The sequence below is a fragment of the Gopherus flavomarginatus genome, chromosome 6, assembly GCF_025201925.1.
Source record: "Gopherus flavomarginatus isolate rGopFla2 chromosome 6, rGopFla2.mat.asm, whole genome shotgun sequence".
NCBI classification, from domain to species: Eukaryota; Metazoa; Chordata; order Testudines; family Testudinidae; genus Gopherus; species Gopherus flavomarginatus.
Window position 1 is genome coordinate 138,208,102 of NC_066622.1, and position 15,685 is coordinate 138,223,786.

The window sequence follows — 15,685 nt, forward strand, 5'->3', positions numbered from 1 at the left end:
AAGGACCTGAGTGCGGGTGGGGCTTGGTGCCAGCTCCCAATGGGAGCTGTGGGAAGCAGGACTCCTGGGTTCTCTCCCCAGCTCCGCCCGACTTGCTACGTGACCAGGGGCCGGCTGCTTCCGGCTCTGTGCTGGAGATGTCCATTGAGGCAGTGCCTGGCAGTGCTGCGTGTTGCTAGCACGGGGCCGTGTGGGCAGATTGAGCGGGTTCCAGGGAAATACTGGATGGCTTCTGGCCCTCAGATAGCGGCTGTTCTAAGCCACCCACCCCTGGCAAAGGACACCCCCAGCCCACTCCCCCATAGAACTCAGAGGGGGAGTGGGGCTTGGTAGGGGGCTGTGGCCCCATGGGATTCCTAGGTGGAGTGGGGCTCTGCAGAGAGCTCCCGAGGCTGGCATAGGGGTGGGAGCATGTGCCACTGAGACAGGACTAGCCCAGAACGTCTCTGCAGCACGGCTAGCTGCTCCCAGGCCAGCCTGAGCCCTTGGGGCGGCTGGCTGGGGAGGGACGTCTCAGACACGATCCTGGCCGAGTCACAGCTACAGGCTGCTGAGCCAGAGCTTGGGAGGTATCCCAGGCTACAGAAAACTCATTGAGGCTATAGAATCATTAATCGAGCCAGCTTGGCACCTGCCATCCAGACCATTAGCCCAGCCTGGCACCCCACTGCCTGGATTGGCTCAGACCCAGGGGCCCGTCTCCGGCCATGCCCACTGCTTGACACGCTGCACTTCACCATTCGCACACCCGGAGCAGCCATCCCTGGCTGGCCTCAGCTGCAGGACTTGATGCAATGAGGCTCCTGTGGTGGTGAGTTCCACAGGCTGGCGCTGCACTGAGTGAGGAAGCCTGTCCGTCGATCGTCCACCAGGACTGGACGCAGCTCATCAGGGGCCTACGAGGGGTGGGGTGGTTGTATCACACTCTCCCACCCCCGATCCTGGCTCACTCACACCTCCATGGGGTCACCAAGTACGGAGCTCAGACCTCCCCTGCTCCCGCAGCCCAGGCCCCGCTTCTGCAGGCAACCTAGGTGAAGATCCACCAGCACGCAGGGGCTAGGACACACAGCAGAGCAGTTCCAAATGCACCCAGGGGAGGGAAGGGGGGTCTCACACTCATGCCTTAACCAGCCCTCCACACCCCTAGGCTCTGGCTCGAGGCCATGTTGGTGCCGGCACGGTGAGCATGGTCCACACGTCTACACACCAGCGCACCCAGCTCTGGGGGGCCGCGGGGCCAGTCCTGGGGGAGGAGCCCCACTGCCAGAGGGCACCGCCCTGGAGAGCAGATTGTGGGAAGTGCATGGAGCCCTGGGCCAGCCCCCCACTGCAGGTCACCCTGAACTCACCGAGGCCTTGGAGACAGCCCAGCCCCCGCTCCTTGCACCTCCACCCCAGAGAGAGCTGAGCAGCTAGACACCTGCAGCCCACTCGCCCCACCTCGCCCGTCCTGCCCAGGGTGGGCAGCATCCCCCGGGCCTGGCACAGGCTGGCTACAGGGTTCGGGATTCTCCACCCTTCCCCAGCACCCGAAACACATCCCTCGCACAGCCCCACGACCGTATCGCCCGCGTGGGCAGACGGACACTACGTAAGCCCAGGCCCTCACCCGTCAGTCTCTGCCTTTGCTGTGACTGGTGGGGATCTGCCCGAGTGCCCGACCGCACGGGGGCCCTGCCTGTGGGGCCCAGCGTCTCACCCTGCTCCGGGTTGTGAGCTTCCTGCTCGAAGCAGAGCCCCTCGCCTTCTCCTGGGGGCTCAAGCCGACTCCCAGCCCCATGGCACCGAGGGGCTTGGGTACCTCCCAAACTGCTGGGCACTGCCAGACCCTGGCTGGTCAGGCTGTCCCCTGCTCACCCCATCATCCGTCCCTCCCACCAAGTGGCCGGTGGGTTTCGCTAGCCGAGGCTGGCCCGTGCCCCGGCGCTGCCCCCGCTGCGTTACCTTCCAAGGAGACAGGTTCAAAGAGGCCGAACTGCTCCAGCACCTTGACAAACAGAACCAGCACCACCAGCACAGCAATCACCTCCAGCCCTTCCAGGTTCATGGTGAGGGGAGCTCAGGGCATGGCCCCCCGACTGGCTCTCTCCCCCGGCGCCCCGATCAACCAGATGCCACGACCACCGGGATGCGCATCTCCACGGAGCCGCCAGCCCTGCCGCGGGGGCATCAGCCTTCTCCCCTCCTCCTGGGGGGCCCCGCCGTCCAGAACCCCACGGCGGGGGTACCCCACTGTGCCGGGAAGGGGGTGCTTGGGGAGCTGGGCAGAGAGTTGGCCGGTCCTAGGCAGCCCAGAGGATCTGTCCACCTTGCTAGCGGGGCTGGAGGACGTGTGAGAGTAGAGAGGGAGTGAGGCATCGCCAGGGAGGAGTGCAGGGGGGGTGGGGGGAGCCATGCCCTCCCATTTCAATGACACCACCTCCATCGATTTGCTTAATGCAGTTGCTAAGCAAACGGGCCACAGATATTAAGAGGATCTCAGCTCCCCTCTGGGGACACTGGGTTAAACAGCCACAGGGAGGAAGGCTCCGGTACATCCTCTGTGCCCCTCCAGAGTGCTGCTCCCAGCCAGCCGTTGGGGGGGCCATGGACCCCCGCCCCCCATGCCATCCTCTGCCTGATACCTGCCCTTAAGATGCCTGGCACAGCATGGGAGGAGAGCAACATGCCACCGAGGCTGGGGGCCAAGACTGATGCCCCCTGCATGCAGGCTGGCAAGGGACAGTTCAGGGTGGGGGGGGTCTGCACCCTTCCCCCCTTGCCTTGCTGCCCCCCCACAAGTTAGTGTGTGTCAGATGGGCCTCCAGAGCCCCAAGTTCCACTGCAAACAAAAGCCAGGAATCCTGCCCTGCTCCGGGGAGCACCCGAACTTGCCCAGGGCTCACGGCCAGTGCCCAGTGCAAAGGCCCCGGCTCACCAGAGCCTGCATTGTCCAGGCTCGATTCCCACACGGCCTCATCTGGCAGAGAGCGAGGGAGAGGAGTCAGCTCCTGGGGCTCACGGTCCAGCCCCTTGAACCTCCCCGACCCCCGCTGCCTGCTCTGGACAGTGACCCACGGGGCCCAGCCCCTGGCAGGGGACGGACCCTGCTCTGAGATTTGAGGAGCGTTCCCTGCCAAACTATGGCCAGAGCAGGGCAGCTGGGTGCAGCAGTACCGATGCTCGGCTTTTCCATGGCAGAGAGGGCATGGAGGTAGCCTCGGAGTCCCCTTTAACTGCGGAGGAAACTGAGGCATGGAGCAGGGACGTGGCTCCTTGGCCAGAATCACCCCGTGTGGGATGGAACCCAGGAGTCCTGGCTCCCAGGCTGGTGCTGTGGGCACAGGGTCACCTTCCCCCAGGCAGCACAGAGGGCAAGTCTCTAAAGGGTCAGGGCCCAGTTTAATGCAGGGCAGGCTGCATCCCAGGCTAGAGGGCTCAGGGGAGCAGTGGGGCTGGGTCGGGGTGAGGGCAGTTGGGGTAGGTTGTGGCTAGTATGGGGTGAATGTTCAGGGTGATTCTTCTTTTAGCTGAATGGGATCAACTCCCCCCAGCAGGGAGTGGGGCCGGGGGGCCGAGGTCACGGTGACTTTGGGCAGCAGGATCTGGCCAGCTGCTGAGAAGCGGCTTTGCTAGACAGCAGCCTGGGCTGGGCTGGGCGCTACCTCCCCTGACCCAGCCGAACCCGGGTGCTAGGATGGCTCCCCGGCGTGCCGACCTTTTCACAGGCTACCTCGAGACAAAGGCACCAGGAAGCCAACGAGACACCGGAGCTACAGCCAGGATATTCCCATCCCCTGGACAGACAACCCAACCCTGCTCACACACTCACACCCCTCCCTTCCCAGGTTGTCACCACCCCAAACAGCCCGAGACGTTGGTTATCTACAGCCAGGTGCTCAGACAACACAGAACATGCTCCAAGGAGAAAGTCCTGGATACTCACCCTAACACACACAAACCGCCGTCACCAAACGAGGACACCACCAGAGAAGGAGATCGCATCATGGAACGGGCCACCCAAATACCCCGAGAGAACCGGCTTCAGTACAGAAATAAAGCCCCCCTCTGACCGCACACTCCTAATTCTCACCTACCACCCCACACAGGGTATCAACCCCTTAATGCCAACGCAGGCTTGTAGATGGAGAAACCCAGTTGTTGTGACCCAGCTGGTCTGGCTCATAATTGTCTGTAGCTTTGTGAAACCGGCCCCGTTAAAGCCCCAAATCCGCCTGTCGCTGGTCGGCCTTCCCCCTGTGTGCACAGGAGAAGTGCGACCAAGTCGGGACCCCTTGTCCCTAAGCTGCCATTAACGATTAGTTCTGCGATCAGCGCTGGGTGCCTGCCCAGACAGGGGCTGAGACGGACCCCCTACACCAGGGGGGCCACCACTCTGCAATGTTGCCATTCAAATTTATCACCACAAGGGGGTGCCCTTTCTCCACACATCACTGAGTGGAGTGGCGGGTCTATGGGGCTAGAAAACGGGCCCCACCCCAGGCTGGCTCCACCCTGGCCCCATGCAGGGCGCGGTAGCCAGGTCCTGGCCGGAGAGCGCCCTCCCTGGTCACCGACAGAACAAGCAGCCCAGGCTTCCTATGGCATCCGGCCTGCAGCCCCTCCTGAGCTCCCGCTGCCCACTGCTCTGCCGGCGCCCCTCACTCCCGACCCGCAGCCCCTGCCAGCCCAGCCCTGGGCCCCCACAGCTCTGCCAGCGCCCCTCACTCCCGACCCGCAGCCCCTGCCAGCCCAGCCCTGGGCCCCCACAGCTCTGCCAGCGCCCCTCACTCCCGACCCGCAGCCCCTGCCGGCCCAGCCCTGGGCCCCCACAGCTCTGCCAGCGCCCCTCACTCCCGACCCGCAGCCCCTGCCGGCCCAGCCCTTGGCCCCCACAGCTCTGCCGGTGCCCCTCACTCCCGACCCGCAGCCCCTGGCAGCCCAGCCCTGGGCCCCCACAGCTCTGCCAGCGCCCCTCACTCCTGAGCTGCAGCCCCTGCCGGCCCAGCCCTGGGTCCCCACAGCTCTGCCGGTGCCCCTCACTCCTGAGCCGCAGCCCCTGCCGGCCCAGCCCTGGGCCCCCACAGCTCTGCCGGCACCCCTCACTCCCCACCCGCAGCCCCTGCCAGCCCAGCCCTGGGCCCCCACAGCTCTGCCGGCGCCCCTCACTCCCCACCCGCAGCCCCTGCCAGCCCAGCCCTGGGCCCCCACAGCTCTGCCGGTGCCCCTCACTCCCGACCCACAGCCCCTGCCAGCCCAGCCCTGGGCCCCCACAGCTCTGCCAGTGCCCCTCACTACCGACCCGCAGCCCCTGCCAGCCCAGCCCTGAACCCCTATAGCTCTGCCAGCGCCCCTCACTCCCGACCCGCAGCCCCTGCCGGCCCAGCCCTGGGCCCCTACAGCTCTGCCGGTGCCCCTCACTCCCGACCCGCAGCCCCTGCCGGCCCAGCCCTGGGCCCCTACAGCTCTGCCGGTGCCCCTCACTCCCGACCCGCAGCCCCTGCCTCCCCAGGCCTGGGCCCCCACAGCTCTGCCAGGGCCCCTCACTCCCGACCCACAGCCCCTGCTAGCCCAGCCCTGCCGGTGCCCCTAGACCCCGACCTGCAGACCCTTGCCAGCCCAGCCCTGCCCCCCCAGCACTGCCAGGGCCCCTCACTCCCGACCCACAGCCCCTGCTAGCCCAGCCCTGCCCCCCCAGCTTTGCCGGCGCCCCTCACTTCCGACCTGCAGCCCCCTGCCGGCCCAGCCCTGGGCCCCCACAGCTCTGCCAGCACCCCTCACTCCCGACCCACAGCCCCTGCTAGCCCAGCCCTGCCGGTGCCCCTAGACCCCGACCTGCAGCCCCCTCCCAGCTCTGCCGGTGCCCCTCACTCCCGACCTGCAGCCCCCTTGCTGTTGCAGTCATTGCCTCTCCTTACATTTCCAACAACCCAGGCTGTGGCCAGCTGTGCAGGGGGGATGGAAAGCGACCAGACTCACTGCACGTGGTTCCTGGCTGGCTGAGATCTACCCAGAGGCCATTGCAGCTGCAGTCCCCCCCCCCCCCAGCTCTGACAAACACTGGGCTGGGGCCACGCTGCCAGGCAGACTCAGTGCCTTGCCCATGGGCCCACTGGTGTCCTGGAGTCCTGCAAACAGCCCCTATTCAGTCCTGCCACCAGGACCCAGTGGGGGCGGTTCAGGGCCCGGCAGAGGCCCCCCCGTCCCCCGTTCAGGGAACACCCCGAGTGCAGATGGACAAGGCAAAGCTCCACGCAAACAGCGGCAGGAAGGGGCTCCGGCTCCTGCTGCCTCCTTGGAGCAGAGCAGCTTCCCTGCCCGTCTCTGGGGCTCTGCTTGCAGCCCACGGCCTGCCCTCCCCGAGCCTGGAGAGCCAGCGATTCACCCCTTTGTGCTGGATCCAGGCCAAGGGCTGGCGGCTCCCGGGGGGCAGGGACCACGTCCATCTGGAGCGCACTGTGCCACGCACCCCGCCAGCTGCGTGACAGACACAGCAAATCTGCTTGGCTGCAAGCCCCCTCCATCGCACGGGTCAGGCAGTCAGTGGAACGGCAGGGCGTGCCCAGGCAGGGTGTGCCCAGGCAGGGCATGCCCAGGCAGGGCAGGGGAGGACGCTGTCGGGGCAGCACATGCCAGGCTGCTCCCTTGGGTGCCTGCTCTCAGGCTGTGTTGCATCGATTGCCCACAGAGGAGAGTCCTGACTCATGCAATAGGATGAAGCATCTGCTCCCAGCATCTCTCCCCTCTCCTACAGCCTGGGAATCCAGAGAGACAGATGGGCGAACCCAGCCCCCGCAGGCAGGGCAGAGGTCGAATCATCGGGCACCTGCCCCTGGCCTGGAAATTCAGTTCCACTCTTTCCCCCGCTCTCCCGCGGTGCCAGGATGGAATCACATCCCTAGCACAATGGGATTCGCCGCGAAGGAGGCCAGGTTGTCACAGCCCGAGGGCAGAAAAGCAAAGCCCGATCCTCAGGGCCCATCTGGCCCTGCGCATCGCAGGAGGGCAGCCGGGGGTGTCCTGCCCTGGCCAGGCAGCAGTGGTGCGAGGGAAGGGAAGGTATCCGAGCGGGTGATTTGCACATAGCGGGATACTAGAGAACGACGTGAGAGTCCCAGTGGTTCCCAGCCACAGGCTGGCACAGCCTAACCAGGCGGGAGAGAGACCTCGCCGGCTCTCTGAATTGCTGCCCAACGTACTGCCTGGCAGTGAAACAGCGCCCAGACCACACAGGCCGCTCGCTGGGCTTCCAGCGGAAGGTTTTATACGCTCACCACACCTGGCAACACGGGCTAGCGGCTCCGTCGGCCCTGATCAGCCTGGGAGACCCAGGGATCCGGCTTAGCAATGCATTTCCCAGGACCTGGGGAGCACGTCGTAGGCAGGGGGGGTCAGAACGTAGTGGCCACTCAGTGGTGATGGTTGGCGAGTGCCGCGTGGACACCTCCCTATTGGGAGCCAGGCTGAGAACTAGCAACTCGCATCACACTGATGGCCCCCGGGACTGAGCCCTGGGCTGGGCGCTGCAGGGATGGGATAAGACAGGCCGACATGGAGCGCCGCCCTATAGGTGACGTGCCCTGCACCTCCCCAGCCCCATTGTACTCACCCTTAAAGGAAAGGGTGTGAGATCATTAATGGGAACGGCGCAAGGCTACAAATCTCTGGGCGCACCAGCCCCCTCCGGCTGCCAGCCCTACCAGAGCCAGCTCAGAAGGATGGGGACAGGGAATCGCGGGGGGGAGGGGCTGGAGATAAGAAGCCCCTTGGGGCGCCCAGTGCACCTGACCCCTCTGAATACCCATTTCCAGGCGAATGAAACAAACGCAGATGTAGGTCCCGCCCCAAGGGGCTACCAGCCAAGAGCAGCCTGGGGCTGGCGCAGGAGAACCCAAGTAAAAGTGACGGAGCCAGAGCCCTCGCCAGCCTGCCCCAGCCACGCCACAGCCCGGTTTGGGACGGGGGAAGCCGGGATGCAGGCCGAGGGGCTGAGCACCGCCCGGAGGCAGGGCAGCCGTCTCCACGTAGGGGCGGACAGGCTGCGGCCAGTTCCCTCCGCCAGAGTGGGGCATTGCCAGGGAGCTGCCCTTGCCACAGCACGGTACAAACACAGCGGGCCGGGGAAACCCTTGGGATTCGCAGACCCAGCCCCACCGTCCCCCGCCAGATCCCCCTGTGCCCCCCCCCACTACCTTCGATGCCGCTGATGATCTTGAAGCACTTGGTGGTGAACCAGTAGGAGATGAGGAGGAGGATGACGATCAGCGAGGCGTAGAGCAGGCTGTCGCTGTGTGGGGATGCCCTCTCCATGGCTCCATCCCAGGCGCCCGCCCCGGTGCCCCCCGGTGCCAGCACCCCCCTGCCAACACGGGCGCCGGGCTGGGACTCGCTGCCTCCCTGCGAAGGGGTCAGGAGCAACACACGATAGCCGAGCTCCCAAACCAATTACCGTAATTGCTCTCATCTAACACACGACTCTTGTCTAAAAATAACCGCCCGGCCCAGGGGAGCCCGGCACTGCCAGCCAGCACAATGAGAGGGGGCCGGCCTAGCCCCTGCCAAAGAGCCAGCCCTGCCTCCTATTCACTGGGCCCCATGTCAGGGCTCCAGACCCTTCACCAGGGAGACCCCCCAGCCCGGACAGTTCACCACCAGCCTGGTCCTCTGTGCGCTCCCACCCATTCCCAGACCTCTCCCCCCAAGACACCTCACCCTCTGGCCTGGCGCCTCCCAGCCCTGTGGGATGAGTTCCCCAGGGCACGTCCACACTGCAAACTCAGCCTCAGAACGAACCCCTCTTCTGCCTACACGCCAATCACACTAACCCAGGCTCGGACCCAGGGCCTCACGGGGGCGGAGAGTCTGACCCCGAGTCAAGCCGGGACCCAGGGTTCAAGCCCTGTTGCTTTGCAGTGCAGACGCAGCCCCACTGGACCTCTGCTCTGGGAGTTTGCTGAAAGTATCCCACAATGCCCCGGGCCGACTCCCTTTGTCCTCGGGCCAGCTGTGTTCCCGCGCTGCCCCACACACAAAGGGCTCGAGTGGCCCCGTTCTGGGAGGGCGCTGGGTGTCACAGAGTGTGGGGGAGTCAGGGTCCTGCACCCCTCTCCCTGTGATTCACCGGGACTCTCAGCCAGCCAGTAAAACAGAAGGTTTATTAGACGACAGGACACAGTCCCAAGCGGAGCGTGTAGGTACAACCAGAACCCCTCAATCCAGTCCTTCTGGGGGTTCAGGGAGCTTAGACCCCAGCTTGGGAATCCCTGTGTTGCACCCCCCCCCCAGACCAAGACTGAAAACAAAACCTCCTCCAGCAGCTCTCTCGCCCCTCCCCCCAGCTCCTCCTCTCTTTTGTCCAGTCTCCGGGGCAGAAGGTGTCGCTTCTCCCAACCCCCCTCCTGGCTCAGGCTACAGCTCGGGTAGCTTCCTTCAAGGGAAGTCCTCATCCCCAATGTAACTCCCCTGCAACATTCCCAGGTCAAATCCACCTGCTCCCTGCTCCCTCATACTGGGAAATCTGGGATGTGGGTGGTTGGACTTGTCCATGCATAACGCTGTGTAGACGCTGGAGCCCCAGGCTGGGGTCTGGGCTCAACAGTTCCACACCTGGGGTTACAGAGGAGTGAAGCTGCTCACGCCCCAGGTTAACAAACCCAGGGTCTGCTCCCTCGAGCTCTGCTAACCCGGGGCTTGCACTGCAGTGTAGACAGACCCTCCGAGGCCCTGTCTTCACGAGGTGCATTCAGAAGTGGAGTTAGTTACCCCAAGGCCAGATGCTAGTGAAGGCAGGGCAGGCTGTGGTTGCCACATGAGTTACAGGGCAGGATAAACCCCGGCCCCTCCACAGTCGTCACCTTGAGCCGCAAATATGGGAGAAGCTAGAAACAAGCTCGGCTGCGCTGGGATTTCTCCTGGACCCGAGCTGAGCCAGCGCAGTGTTCGTGACGCTCCCGCCTGCTCTGGCGAGCTGTGGTCTCCATCCACCACCCCGACCGGGCCGGGCGCACGTGCAGAATCATGGCACCCGAGATCCTGCGCCCCGGCTGCGAACCCAGGAGTCAGGACTCAGCCCCCTGTTCCAGCCTTTCAGCAGCCCAGCCCCTTGCCAGCTGAGACTGCGCAGTGACAGCCCGGGGGCTTTGTGCAAGACACACACACACACACACCCCACCCCCCTCCCCACGCTGGAGGCAGATCCAGGCCCAGGGCAGTTATAGCAGATGAGGCTGAGTAAACCTCGGTGTTTCTAGGCTTCCCTCACTCCCACAGCCCCGGGCCTGTGTTCAGACCAAGCCGGAGCTGAATGGCAGACGCTGATGTCCCACTTTCTGCCTCGGTTTTTAAAAGAAGGCTCTGAACGCCCCCTTCCCCCGCCGGCTGGTGCAACCGCCAAAGCACAGCACTGCCACGGAGCTAAAATTAGCGCCTCGCCAGCCCACTGTCGCGCACAAGGTATAAATAGCCGTGCCCGAGGGCAGGGCAGGGCTCCTCACCCAGATGCAGCCGTCGGAGCCATCTTCATACAGTCCCCCCGTCGTGGGGCCGGGGCCACCAGCCAATGGCATAGCCAGCTACGAGTGCTGGATAGGGGGCGGCTCTCCGCCTGCCCAGGGCGGTGTGGGGGTGTCACAGAGATAGCCAGGTGGGGAGAGCCGCCCCTGAACGTGGTTCCTTCCACCGCCACCCTGGCCAGTCGCAATGGGATGCAGCCTCCTTGCAGATCCGTCATCCCCCCGACCCGGGACCTCCTCGGCCCCTGTAACACCCTCCCTGGCGCAGGAGGGCAGCAGGGGATGGACGCTGGCTGTGGCTCTCGGGGATCCTGCAGCATGGCCCAGGCAAGCCGCCCTGCTCCCCCGGGGACTCCCAGGCACCAGGGGTTGCACTCCGGAGCAGGGGGCTGCGGGGTCACATTCCCATGGGGGGGGCCCCACTGGCTGCCCCAGAGACAAGCCCCGGAGGAGCTGGGCTGCAGCTCTGCTCCCACACTGGGTTGGAGCCACACGGGGCCACAGCCCATTGATTCGGCAGCTGCTGCTAGCCCTGGTCAGCTCCAGAGACTCCCCGGGGTGCTTCGCTCCCTGGCGGGAAACCCAGCCTCCCCCCAGAGCAGGGCAGGACCTGGGCCAGGCAGCCAGGGGTGGGCTGATGGAGAGATTTCATTTTTTTGGTTCTCGGGCCATCACCCATTAGGAGAGTTAAATTTAGGTCACAGCGGCTCCCTTATTACGCAGCTGCTAATCAGAGACGGGGCACGTTATTAATCAGCATACGAGCATAGCGGCGCCGGGCTATTTTCGGGTGCTGAAGTCACCGGTTTAACCTGCTAAATTGACGGAGTCGTTTCTCTTGCCCCAGCCTCGCCCCATCTTTGGCCCAGACGACATGGGCTCTCGCCGGGTCCCCTGGGCAGGTGCGGGTTTGCCCCATCCCAGCCACAGCACGATCCCCAACACAGACAGGCCATGCTGCGCTGCAGATCCATGCCGGGACACATTCCCCTCTCAGACAGTCCCGAGATGCAGCAAAGCCGCCCATGGCACAGGCCGCCCCAGCGGGGAAGGGGGAAGGGAAGGGCACGCCGGGAGGGATCAGGGTGACCATGTCCGGGAGCCATGGCGGGGACTGCCATGGCCCTAGCCCTGAGCCCCCTCCGACACACCAAACTCCTCATCCCCGTCCCCATCCCAGAACCCACACCCCCTGCCAGAGCCCTCACCCCCTGCACCCCAACCTCCTGCCCTAGCCCTGAGCCCCCTCCCACACACCAAACCCCTCATCCTCGGCCCCACCCCAGAACCTGCAACCCCAGCCAGAGCCCTCACCCCCCTGCACCAGCCCTGAGCCCCCTCCCATACACCGAACCCCTCGACCCCACCCCCGCCACACGTCACCTCTACATTGGTGCACATAACAAAATTAATTCTGCACATGGACATAAGAAGTGAGAGGGAATGTTGGCTGGTGCTGGGGGGGCCTCTGCACCCAGCCACCTTACAAATAGTTGGGTTCACAACCCAGCCGAAAGCCCTTTCTCTAAGGGCACGGGAGAAACACAGCAGCCACGGACACAGGATTCACGCCCAGCCTGGAGACAGCCACATCAAAACCCAAGCAAAGCCACAGAGACAGATGTGCAGTCGAATGGCCATGGGGTAGCTGGGGTCAGGGGAAAGGTCGCACTGACAGGCCTGGAAAATTAGAACCATAGCTCCAAGCCTTGCCCATGTCCCCACTGGTGAGGGCTGTGTGGAAACACCCCCAGAGACACAGACACTTCTCCATTCATGGAGCAGCTGCCCCAGTGTTGATAGCCCCTGAGATAACAAGATCAGGAGTCTCACCACATTGGGTGCTTTCCTTAAACCCCAGGTCTGCCTTCACTTTATAAATAAGTCGTGTTTCCTTAAACGATCGTCAGATTTATTCTATAGGTAAGTCTAGGATTCGCCAGCAGCCCTGTCTCTGGTGCGAGAGCTAAGGTACAACTGACCTGGGGTAAGTGACGGGTCCTTTGGGATGGGGGGTTACCTGAATGTTGCTGTGATCCTTGGTGCAAGGGCCCAGCTATCACAGAGGCAGCTCACCAGGGAGGCGAGACAGCCCGGAAAGCACGAGGGGACTGTCTGGGACTCCCGAGGGGACTGTCTGGGACTCCCTGGTCAGGCTGTTTCAGCGCCTGAGGAGTTCACTCGCACTCGATAATTTGGTGGGTGAGATCTAAGTACAGAACTCACAGCCACGGTGGGGTTTGTGGCTGGTTCGTGTCGGGTATCTGCAGGCAGCGTTACAGGGAAAGTCTCCCCTTCAGTTCACAAACCAGAATGTTTCTAGCCCTCATGGCCTCAGAGAAGCACCTGGAAGAGCCTAGAGGCTCAGACTCCAGAAGTGGGCCTTCACCCCATCAGTCCTCAGGGAGATGCTACATTCCCTGTTTAGGGAGGGAGCAGAGAAGACAGGTGTGTGCTCCTGGATTTTCAGTTAACTCTCTCTCTCCCTCTCCCCAGGGTTGGGCAGCTGTTTGAAGGTGACCCTTCTAATCGTGCGACTCACTGGGCCTGGGGCTCGAATGGGGGCATGACAGACTGTACTCTTACGTTCACCCTTTTTACGAGTCCATGATAAGTTTTGTACAAAGTATATCTTGTGAGGTGTCAGTGGAAAACTCATAATCTGCTGAACATTAGTGTCCTGGTAAAGTATGTGTGGCACCATTGTATGAAAAGTTTTAAGATTCTGTTGTATGACATTGCTGAGACATGCTTCAAGTTTAGAAAAGCAGGCACAACCCAGCTCCTCAGAGACCAAAGATAAGTTGATGCCTTGGCCAGGTGTCATCTTAATCACATGAACTATCACTTGGGTAAGCGGCTGTTCTTTGGCAGGAAGAAGGTTGTGAGTGAGAGATTTACATATTGACATAGGAACAGCGGGGGTTCCTGTGTAAACAGACTGGCTGTTGCCTGAACCCAACTGGAGAGGATTCTCAAAGAGGAGAAAAAGAGACAAAAATGAGGACCAGAGGCCTCAGATCACCTCTCTCCCCTCAGCTCTACCCATGGCATCAACAACATTTGAAAAGGAAGCATCATTGAACTTGGCAAGGGATCCTGGCTGAAGGGATCCAGCCAAACTGCTGTAAGCATATGGTGAGAGAAACCTTTCACTTCGAATTCACTTAGGATGTTAATTAGGTATTAGTCTCCATTTTACCTTTTATTTCTTTGTAATTGGTTCTGGCTTTTAAGCCTCATTCCTTGTGTGGCGAACTGGGAATGTTCTTAATGTTTTCTCTGAATACTGTGTTGGTGCCTCAGTGTCCCCTATGCAGTTCTTAAGTATCTAGGTGGTGGGATAAGGGGGTGTGATTGCTACAGAGCAAAGGGCCAGTGCACCTAAATGCCTGGCACTCTGTCTCCTAGCAACTGATGGCCTGGGCCCCTTGTCATAAACAGATAGCTAAGGGTTAATGTCTCTTTCACCTGGAAAGGAGTAATCTGAAACACCTGACCAGAGGACCAATCAGGAAACAAGACTTTTTCAAATCTGGGTGGAGGGAAGTTTGTATGTGAGTCCTTTGTTCTGGTTTTCTGCCTGTCTCTCTCTCGGCTATGAGAGGATTTCTGTCTCTTGCTTTCTAATCTTCTGTTTCCAAGTTGTAAGTACAAATATAGTAAGGCAGTAAGGTTTATATTGTTTTCTTTTGTATTTACATGTGTGTAGTTGCTGGAATGTGTTAAATTGTATTCTTTTGAATAGGGCTGTTTATTCATATTTCTTTTAAGCAATTGACCCTGTATTTGTCACCTTAATACAGAGAGACCATTTTTATGTATTATTCTTTCTTTTTACATAAAGTTTTCTTTTAAGACCTGTTGGAGTTTTTCTTTAGTGGGGAACTCCAGGGAATTGAGTCTGTGCTCACCAGGGAATTGGTGGGAGGAAGAAGTCAGGGGGAAATCTGTGTGTGTTAGATTTACTAGCCTGACTTTGCATTCCCTCTGGGTGAAGAGGGAAGTGCTTGTGTTTCTAGGACTGGAAATAGGGAGGGTGGAATTCCTCTGTTTAGATTCACGGGCTTGCTTCTGTGTATCTCTCCAGGAACACCTGGAGGGGGGAAGGGAAATGGTTTATTCCCCTTTGTTGTGAGACTCAAGGAATTTGGGTCTTGGGGTCCCCAGGGAAGGTTTTTGGGGGGACCACAGTGCCCCAAAACACTCTAATTTTTTGGGTGGTGGCAGCTTTACCAGGTCCAAGCTGGTAACTAAGCTTGGAGGTTTTCATGCTAACCCCCATATTTTGGACGCTAAGGTCCAAATCTGGGACTAGGTTATGACATGGTGTGCAGTGGTGAGATAGATAGAATCCAGAAGCCAGTAGGAATATTATATTTTTCTTTTCTCTGCTAGGGGCTTTTAAGCAGAGAGAAACAGTTTGATTTTAAAAGGAACCAGAGAGAATTTTTTTTCTCTGCTCTCTCTTGCAGTTTCTGGCTTGCATATTAAGCAAGAAACCATTAAGGAACTATTACGGGTCTTTTGTCACACAATAGCACTCCCATTAGGAGTCAAATACCAGCACTATACACATGCAAATAAAATGGTTTTTCTGGTTTACTTTACATTGAAAAGATTAACTAGAGGAAGAAAGGGAAAAAGGCACTGTTGCTAGGCAGACCCCAGGAGGCAACAGAGCCTGCAGTTCAGACAATAAACACCAGAGGGCACCCCAACATAAGAAAACAGGAACCATGCCTTCCAATACAAAAAGGGAGGCAGAAGAACAAATCGAAGAAGCTGAACACAGGCGACAACTGGAAAAAAGACAAAAAGAGGTGGAGCTGAAAGAAAAGGAAGAAAGCATCAAACTGGCAGCCTACAAAAGAGAACAAGTAGCCAAAGAGGCAGCCCACAAAAGAAAACTAGAAGAAGAGGAGGTGGCCCACAGAAGGAAACAAGAAGAAGAAGAGGCGGCCCACCGCCGAGACATGGAAAAACAACAAAAAGAAAGTGAAGAGAGGGAAAAACAGAGAAAATATGAACTGGAATTAGAAAAGGCTAAGCAACAGGCTCCAGCCAATCCTAACAACCCTTCGCCAATTATGGTTCCACATCACAGAAAATTTTCCACCTACAAGGCAGGTGATGACACTGAGGCCTTCTTGGAAAATTTTGAAAGAGCCTGTCTTGGATACAGCATCCCT

The 15,685-nt window shown here is 60.5% G+C and overlaps 1 protein-coding gene across 4 annotated transcripts in view; it reads right to left on the reverse strand.

The window, feature by feature from the left end:
* Positions 1-15,685, reverse strand: part of KCNIP2 (potassium voltage-gated channel interacting protein 2) — a 134,568-nt gene that overhangs the window by 48,872 nt on the left and 70,011 nt on the right. The window lies entirely within an intron of this gene.